Below are 10,004 nucleotides of genomic sequence, written 5' to 3'. Positions count from 1 at the left end.
GTTAATAATGTTAAATATAACATTTTGAATATAGTAATATCAAATTATTTAAATAACTAAAAAGATAAAATGAAAATGAAACTTTAAAAATGAAACTAAAACTGTCAGCAGATGGCGTTAAGACACTGATTTTATCACTGAATCATTCGCAACTCTCTGTAGGAATGTGTAATTGAATCAATGACTCCCATTCGTTTTAAAACGCACGTTCATTCATAAACGGATCACAGCTGTGTTTGAATAGAGATGCGGCTGACTTTGTTCCAAGATTTGAATTTCAATACAACATAGAGCAATATAACAGGCTTGTTTTGTATTATTTATTGTATATTCGAATCAACTTCAGATACTAATTCCAGATATATGTTCATGTTTACTATTTCCTGCATAATTCCTTATGTTAAGAAATATATTTTGTGTTGGATCAGGTAACTGTGTTGGTAAGTGCGCAGCTGACACACCCACCTGAACGATTTCAAAACATCGCTTATCCTGCTCGAAAAGACGATAAACACTGCAAATAAGATTTTAAGTAAAAATGAATTTACATACACATATCATAAAAACTAGTCCTGTGTGACTGAAACGCTTAAAATCGGGTAATTTTAGGTCAGCGGGTTAGCTGTGAGTCAATGGTGCTCTCTGCCGGCAGGGAATAGTAAGATGGCGGATCGAACACTTCCGGTGGCTTCACTGCCTAACGGCAGTTTAGAACGCAATGAGCGATCCAGTCATTATATATGCTGCGTCCGAAAACCTAGTCAGCTGACTTGCTGCCTCACTGCCTTATCAGGCAGTGACTTCGAAGGCTGCGAAGGCAACTCTAGAAACAGCTTCGGACAGACTTCAGAGGCAGCAGAACGTGACGCCGTTGCTAGGTTACCTAACGGTTAAGTTGCAGATTTTGGAAAAAAACGATCTTATACAGTTAAATATAAATGCTTTAATAATACATAAAGACCTCAATGTCATTACCCACCGAAGGTCTGTGCGTCGGAGAAGACGACTGGCAGCTACTTTTTGCTTGAAAAAAATAAAAGCACTGACGCAAGTAATATTGCAGAACAGGTCATTGTTATTAGTGGCTGTTTCGTTATTATTGGTAGTATATTGTAAATATTATTCTTATTCACTACTCATTTTAACCCTTTTAACATTTTTTTTTAAATTCTATTATTACAAACACTATTATTTATAGATCAGTGGTAGGAACGCCCACAGCGGGTTATGATTGGTCGATCGACAGGCTCAAATCTGATTGGCTAAAGAGTACGAGTGACCCGCGTGGGAGGAGTTCGCTGCCAGGAAAGTCTCAAAAACACACAGTCAAGTCTAAAAAAATACACACGCAAAAAAGGCTATTCACACACTCACAGTCCGTGATACACTCTGATTTTTAAACATTCAGAATTGCTCTACAAAGTTGTAAATCTGTGAATTGTGTTTTGCAATTTGTGAAACGTGTTTTATGAATTTATATTCTTATTTCGTGCACGTGAATTGGTTTTTGTGAATATATATATTTTTTTCGTGCACGTGAATTGGGACACGGATGTGTGCCTCGTGTCTTTTGCGTGAATTGTTAATGAGTCTAATCTGCTTCCATTTTGAAATGCCCGGATTACCTGCTACATTTGCTGAAATTTGATGTATGCATCTGAAGACACTGCATTGAATACTGTTTCCCAGAATGTAATTCGCACCATGTGACGTTTCATCTTCAAATGTGTGAGTGAACTGGAGGCGGGAATAGTAATTATAAATGTAACACCTCTATATATACATATATATGTAAACAACAAACTGTTGTTGTGCATCTAAAAACAATATAGTTAGTAGGACATAAATTGTACTTCAATCTCTATGACATGTTTCTGATCAAGTGAAAATGTACAATAACTCTGCCCACCAATGCCTGGTTGCTATAAACAGCACTGCAAAAGACACGTGTTTTTTTGCACTGTCAGTGGCGCAGGGAAAAGACGTGAGTCATGTGCTTTCGACGTGATCAACCCGCCTTCGAATCCCCCCATCAAATACCAGATTAGAAAGGCATTTATTTTCAATAAAAAATAAAGTAAATATTCGAAAAGTGGAAATAAAATGCCTCATTAATAATAGTGTTATTATGCTTGGCTGTAGTTTAAGGGAGGTTTTTGTCCCAATAAAGTGACATTCATCTAATAAAATTTACATACAGGTGCATCTCAATAAATTAGAATGTCATGGAACAGTTTATTTCAGTAATTCAACTCAAATTGTGAAACTCGTGTATTAAATAAATTCAGTGCACACAGACTGAAGTAGTTTAAGTAGTTTCTCAAATTAGAATATGGTGACATGCCAATCAGCTAATCAACTCAACACTCCTGCAAAGGTTTCCTGAGCCTTCAAAATGGTCTCTCAGTTTGGTTCACTAGGCTACACAATCATGGGGAAGACTGCTGATCTGACAGTTGTCCTGAAGACAATCATTAACACCTTTCACAAGGAGGGTAAGCCACAAACATTCATTGCCAAAGAAGCTGGCTGTTCACAGAGTGCTGTATCCAAGCATGTTAACAGAAAGTTGAGTGGAAGGAAAAAGTGTGGAAGAAAAGTCCAAAGGTCCAAAGTCCTCTTTTCAGATGAGAGCAAGTTTTGTATTTCATTTGAAAACCAAGGTCCTAGAGTCTGGAGGAAGGGTGGAGAAGCTCATAGCCCAAGTTGCATGAAGTCCAGTGTTAAGTTTCCACAGTCTGTGATGATTTGGGGTGCAGTGTCATCTGCTGGTGTTGGTCCACTGTGTTTTTTGAAAACCAAAGTCACTGCACCCGTTTACCAAGAAATTTTAGAGCACTTCATGCTTCCTTCTGCTGACCAGCTTTTTAAAGATGCTGATTTCATTTTCCAGCAGGATTTGGCACCTGCCTACACTGCCAAAAGCACCAAAAGTTGGTTAAATGACTATGGTGTTGGTGTGCTTGACTGGCCAGTAAACTCACCAGACCTGAACCCCATAGAGAATCTATGGAGTATTGTCAAAAGGAAAATGAGAAACAAGAGACCAAAAAATGCAGATGAGCTGAAGGCCACTGTCAAAGAAACCTGGGCTTCCATACCACCTCAGCAGTGCCACAGACTGATCACCTCCATGCCACGCCGAATTAAGGCAGTAATTAAAGCAAAAGGAGCCCCTACCAAGTATTAAGTACTTATACAGTAAATTCTAATTTGTTGAGATAGTGAATTGGTGGGTTTTTGTTAAATGTGAGCCAAAATCATCACAATTAAAAGAACCAAAGACTTAAACTACTTCAGTCTGTGTGCATTGAATTTATTTAATACACGAGTTTCACAATTTGAGTTGAATTACTGAAATAAACTTTTCCACGACATTCTAATTTATTGAGATGCACCTGTATATGATAATTTACACTCAATATGTTATTGCATACTGTTTTATAATGTGCTACAGTACTGGAGTAACATTATAAATATCTGCCACCTAACAACTATTTACATGCCTGCTGCTAAAGAAAGTGCTGCTATTTTAGTGTAAACAGAATTTATCATTATTTGCACTGAGCGTAACTACAATATATTCCCCTTTTTCCACTTAGTGTAACTGCCAAAAATATAATTGTTCAGTTAAAGACAGCTCAGTGTTGATTTAGTTCTGTCCAATATGTAAAGTTCATCAATTATGAAATGAGTTGTTTGCATTGTTATCTGCATGCACACACACTCCAGGTGCCACCGTGTATAAAGTAAATCCTGGAGCCCACCTCACCTCATCTGTAGCACCACAGCAACACGATAGGCACCCACATTTAACCACCCGTTATATAGAGATGTAAAGCCAGGCCCGGTTCCAGAACCAAATCACTGAGGGTGCTTCTGAAAATTGTGAGGGTGCTCACAAAAAATATGCATGGAACTGTATGAAAACGGTACCACCAAATAGGACTGAGTAATATAAATCGTCTACACTAGTATCGTAATTGTAGTTTAACAAATGCCATCTAACATCAAGAATACACTGTGAAGGTTATTACTGCATGCTCATCTAGGAGCAGTTCACATGTCGCGTTCTTTCCAAAGCGCTAAGTTACGCTCCCATGGCGTCTGTCGTTACTAGGCAACCATGGCCTACGCTCTCCATGAAGACAAGTTAGTTTCAGCAAATGATAAATGGCTTTCTAGCACTGCCCTGCTACAAAATGTATTTTAAAAATGTCTATCCCTGTACAGCTATGATCAGCTGTTTCACCGTCTTGGCTGAGTTTTCAATGTTGTTTCTATAAAGGATGAAGCTGATTGGTTGGTTCGTGTCACATGACCCGAGGTGCGCTTTTAACAATTCAGCTTGTGTATTTACAGTATTTTTTACAGAATTTGCAGCGTTAAAACTAGTACACGTTTAACATGATAGCAAGCAAGATATGGAATAAAAAAATGTCCCATTCCATGTATTAATTTTTGTCTAGTCTGCGTGTTCATTAATTTAAAAATTAATACGCTATTAATAATTTTATCTGAGGGTGCTTTTGCTTTTGTTTGGGGGTGCTTAGCACCCTCAAGCACCCCCGTAGAACCGGGCCTGTGTAAAGCACTGGGTGGGGGAAGATCCTGTTGCTCACTCGATCTTCCTTAGTTAAGTGTTAAATATTTCTTCCACAAGGCGGCGACATATTCCCCTCCGCCACATAATTGTCCCTTGAATGTGTCTGTGTTTGAACGTCTGTGAAAGAATATGAAATAAATCGTATATGAATGTATCCCAGCATCAAAGGGCCTCCCTGACTCTAACAGAAAAGGCACTTTAGATTACTGAGATTAACTACAGTTACTTATAGACACACTTGACCCCTGATCAGCTCCAGTAAAACATGCAATATTGATCTGTGTTTTAAAAGCTGAGCTGATTGTGTGCACTTGCTTTCAGATACAGTGAGTTCCTGCTGTTATATAACACAGAACACATACCCTGTGACGAAATAAAACACCTTTAGGTTAGGCTTAGAGTCAAAATCTGCTACTGGATGTGTCTTTGATCATTGTCATGGAAACTGAATAACTAGACTAAATTTGTTTTGCACTGTGTATCTGTGTCTGATAATTGTGATTGAGGAATGAATGTTTAAAACCAAATTGCTGCTGTGCATGTCTCTGGCTGCGTTCGGAACCGCATACTTCCCTACTATATAGTAGGCAAAAAGCAGTAGGAGAGCGAATAAGTATGTTTGAATATTCAGTATTCATAAGAGAGTAGGCGAGAATTAGTAGGCGAGTGCACTAATTCTCGCGAGATTCGGATGTACGTATACTTAATTTGCGTTCTAATATGCCTACTTACCTACTGTACAGTAGGCAAAAAGAGTACGTGAAGAAAGAAGTACGTTCGAAACCTAAAAGAGTAGGCGAGAAATCCCCGGATGTCCTACTGCTTCAGCCCAGATTCTGGAGTGTTCATCGATGGATACCTTGCAATCCCAGGAGTCCATGGGAGAGCAATACGTCATCATCGAACGTGATTGAGAACCGCGACAAGGGTGTTTACAAATGTGAGTATTACAAACCAAAACACGGTTCCTTGTGTTAAAATCGTATTTGCTGACTTACAAACTGTATATTTAGGTGCAAAGACCAGACAGTAACGTTATAGTATATTGTAATGTTGCTGTAAAAACACGTTTAATTGTGTATAGCAAACAGTAGAGCTCCAGTAAGCACACGTACGTCAACAAAGTGGATTTACATAAGCCATATACATCTTTACTGTCAATTGTTAAATAAATATTTAGTAATCAAAGTTTTGTAAGAGAATTGCAGATGAGCACATCACAGCATGAAACAGACATCTGAGTGAGTGATATAAGTTATGTGTGTTTATTATGCAGAATTCACTGCTGTCAACATTGCTTTAATTGAATGTAAATAGTGTAAATAAACACATGTACATAACTAAACAGGAGTTCATCTGTTTCATTTGTCCATTACTGTTGATAAATTGAGGAGCATTTGTGTTGGATAAAAAGCCAGTTAACAAATCAGCAACTACCTCAACATGTAAATGCAGTATTGAATTACAGAGGTAACTGAATCATGTCTGGATGTTACAGGGACTGATGAGACACACATGTGTTTATCCAGTGAAGAGTGAGTGATGAAGGAGTGCTGCCATCAAAGGCTTTCAGTGAGTATACATTACATAAATTAATAGAACATAATAGAAATCTTAAGTTGTATGTTATTTTATTTATTGTAACATCAAACAGAGTTATTACAGCACTTTTGATTTGTGATTTCTGTGCATTTGCTGCAGAGATTTTGTGGTGGAGCAGGTAACGGCAGCATTTGTGGGAAGAAAGGAAGACCTGAAACAAAAACATAAGGTAAGTTCATTTTGTTACTTTAATACAGAAAAAAAAAAAAAGTAAATTATTGTAAAAAAAAAAAAAAAAAAAAAAAAAAAATTAATGTTTTTGTATTATATTTGTGCTTCTTTGTATGATCTGAAATGTCTGCAGACTGGTGTGAGCAGTGAGAAAGGAAAAATCCACAGCAGTATCCTGGAAATGGTCCGGTGCCATGGATGAGACCGTCCATCACTCCACCTGCCCTTACTGCCTCATCTGGGCCAGATTTTTCTGTGGCCTCTTCATGTAAGTGTAAACATGAAATGAAATTTGTCAAGAAATGGAATGCTGACAACATGGATTGTAAAATGTTTTACTCTGTTTAAATGTTTCACAGGTAGTCGAGCAGACATAGTGATAGCCAGATTGTCCCGCACATGTTCTCCCAGTCTCGCCTCAAGGTTGTGGGGTTTAGTGGTGTGTCTTCATGGTCTTTCTCATCCTCTGGCTCAACAACATCCATATTGAGAAGAGTGAGATTGTGAAGCACAGCACAGCAGAAGAATTGGCACAGCTGCATTGAGATGGCAATAGGATGTGGGGTTCACCAACTGTAAATACATGATTGTTAGATCAATAAGTTTGAATAAAGCTGTTTCATCTGTTGTTGACTTATGTATTTATTATGATGCTTTTATTCCTTCTTTGACTCATTTATTCATGTTTTCTATTGTTGTCAATACATAAAATATACATATATATTTTGTTAACTAATGCATTAATTCATTGCTGAACTGAAAACTGATGTATTCAAATCAGCTGCATTTGTGGAGTGCATATTCATGCATAGCTGTGTCAAAAAAAAGGTTATATAATTAATTATTAGTTAGCATGTATCTTTATTATTGTGTGTAAATGTTGGGGTGGGCTAGCAATGCAGTTCATTATGGTTTTTATCTTAATTTTTAAGTAGTAATACATTTTTCAAATGCGAGATGTTCCAGCAGCTGCCTGATGTCTCCTGTGTGCAGACAATGCAAACGTGGAGGTGTGTTTTAACCGTACTTGGTAGGTCGGGTTGTTGAGTTACTGATGCTATGAGGTGTTAGTCCCTCTGTCACTCTTTTCATTATTATTATTATTATTGCTTATAATTACATATAAGATTTGAAAATATGGTTGTACCTAACAATGGACAACTGTAATAACAAAAAGAAAAAAAAAAAAAGAAAACAAACATCATGCATTCATCATGGTATGAGATTATATACACAGAAAACAACAACAACAACAACATAATATCAATGTTAAATATCTAAATAATTCACCACGGTGCTTTTTAGAAGCCTAGTGGATGAAACGACAGTTAAATTCAACAAGAAAAAAAGAAAAGAAAACAACGGAGATTTAAACCACTTAAGCCAATTTTACACATAAAATGAAGAAATTAACTACATATTAAAGAGAACGTTTCATCTTATACGTTTTCTTATAAAATAAAAAAAATGGTTATACTACAATCACAATAAAATGTAAAATTGTTTCTTTAACAAGACCACAAAATTAGCAAATTATCAACATCAAAATATTTACGGATAGATCAAACCTGCCGTTTTTAAATTGTTGCGCTTGTTATGAGCTCGTAGATCACATGATAACGTAAACATGGCGGATGACGTCCGAATTACATTCATACTCAACGAGATTTGGCTGTAAAGTACGTACTCTTTTAGCGCTCGATAAGTAAGTACTTATTGAAATTAAGTACCTACTCATTGAGTATGCGGTTTCGAACGCAGCCTCTGTCTTACCTTTGCTCTTAACCAACTTTGATTTGATTTTGACTTGTTTTACTTAACTTTTTGACTCTTTTGCATATCTAACATTTGTTTCAGTGACCTTGACTACAGTCTGCCTGCAAAAAGCATAATTTGTCCCTGAACAACAATCTGGAGTATAGAAAAGACCATGATCCCTGCATTTCTTAAAGCTGCCACATGAGGTCAGTGTTACAAAGTCATTACAGTGCTATAAAATTATTATTTGAATTCTTGTCACACCCCTGGACTTTTTGTATTGGTTTTTCCCTCTTGTGCCCATATATGGCTTTCCTGATCCTGTGCTCAATGTGTCATTATTAGTTAACATTGTATTACCTGTGTCTTAATTAAGTTCATCGTAATCACCTGTCCTTATAAGTTGCATTCAGTTCAGTGTTTGTTGTCCGGTCTTGTCAATGTGTACGTGAGTGTTACTTTCCTGTTGTGGATATGCCTGTGTAGATTTACGTGTGGAATATATTAAAGACTCTCTTTGACTTTTATCTTCATGCTGCGTTAATTCCTCACACATTACGTGACAGTAGTGATGGTGAAATGAAGCTTTCCGAAGAACCAAAGCTTTCCCTTCAAATGTATTGTAAAAAGGTTCATTACTCGAAGCTTTCCATCACTGTGCACACTAATGACATCTTGTGGTCAAAAGGTGAAGGTGTTGCATGTTTCAGAGGACCCGTTATTATTATTATTATTATTAGGCATTATTATATTTTGTATTGTTTCATGTAATAAAACACTTTGTGCTCTGAAAACAGTTTTTCTGTGTGTATGTAGTACACAATAGCCTATTAATGAATTTATGAAAGAATGAATAAATGGGACAAACTAACTTGTACAGTTTTTTTTTAATTATTATTATTATAAATCTGCCTTGATCAACACATGCAGCCTTATTCACACAAACAAAAAAACCTTAGTCCTATACCTATGAGTTCATAGGTAAGGCTCATGTATACATAATAAAAAGAAAAGAACATTATTGTAGAATTGTGAAGTGCTTGTGAACTGGGTAGTGAAAGTGCTTGTGAACTGGGGAATTGACATTTTATTTTGTGAGTAATAGAAGAAATTACAAATTTTTATTAAGGAACAGGATTTGTTCAACACTGGAAGGGCTAAATCTGTTTCTTTTTTTATTTACTACTTCCCCTGCCTTTGAAAAAAATTAGGCACTCAACCTACAGAAGTGTATTCACATGTATTAATATTAGTATTAACATATTGTAATTATTTTCATAAACAGGCATAAAATACACATGTAAATATTTATGCATATTATAATTCATTCTTATAGATATTTGTTAATTTAAAATACCATTCTTAATAATAATAATTATTGTTATTCATATTGTTATTATCTTACTTTATTTGTTGATACAACTTGAAAATGCTGCCAGATTTCCGAACGGCCTCTTTTCTTAGCTGGTTTAATGCTGAAGATTCAAATAAACTCAGTCTCAGTTCAATACCGATTACAGAGGTGCATGACACTCGAAACCTGCGCAAGGGGTTCGCGCTATTTTTGAATCAGATTACAAAGCAGTCACGTGGTTGTAGAGGAAAATGAAGCTTCGGACGTCACTGATCACGTGTTTATGGCAAAACGAATCAAGCTCCGGTACACTGCTTCACTGCCAGATGTTTCGTTTTTTTGATACCAGCTTCGAAGCCTCGGTGCAGAACGTCACATCACTACGTGACAGCTTTTCAATGTAATTTATAATAATGTTGACCAGCAGGGTTACTACAACACACTACAACTTTTTTTTTTTTTTTTTTAAAAAAAGACTATGTGGTCAGTGTTTGCTTTAAGCCTAGATTTCTT

General features: G+C 36.4%; 1 long non-coding RNA gene across 1 annotated transcript; it reads left to right on the top strand.

Annotated features, from left to right (window-relative positions):
* The first annotated feature begins 6,487 nt into the window (after nt 1–6,487).
* Nucleotides 6,488–7,580, top strand: LOC127158866 (uncharacterized). Its single transcript, XR_007826296.1, has 2 exons — nt 6,488–6,647; nt 6,739–7,580. It is a non-coding gene; the product is annotated as an uncharacterized LOC127158866 (long non-coding RNA).
* The last annotated feature ends 2,424 nt before the right edge of the window (nt 7,581–10,004 follow it).

Source organism: Labeo rohita, unplaced genomic scaffold (assembly GCF_022985175.1).
Source record: "Labeo rohita strain BAU-BD-2019 unplaced genomic scaffold, IGBB_LRoh.1.0 scaffold_1746, whole genome shotgun sequence".
Lineage (NCBI taxonomy): Eukaryota > Metazoa > Chordata > Actinopteri > Cypriniformes > Cyprinidae > Labeo > Labeo rohita.
This window is presented reverse-complemented; position numbering and strand designations above follow the sequence as displayed.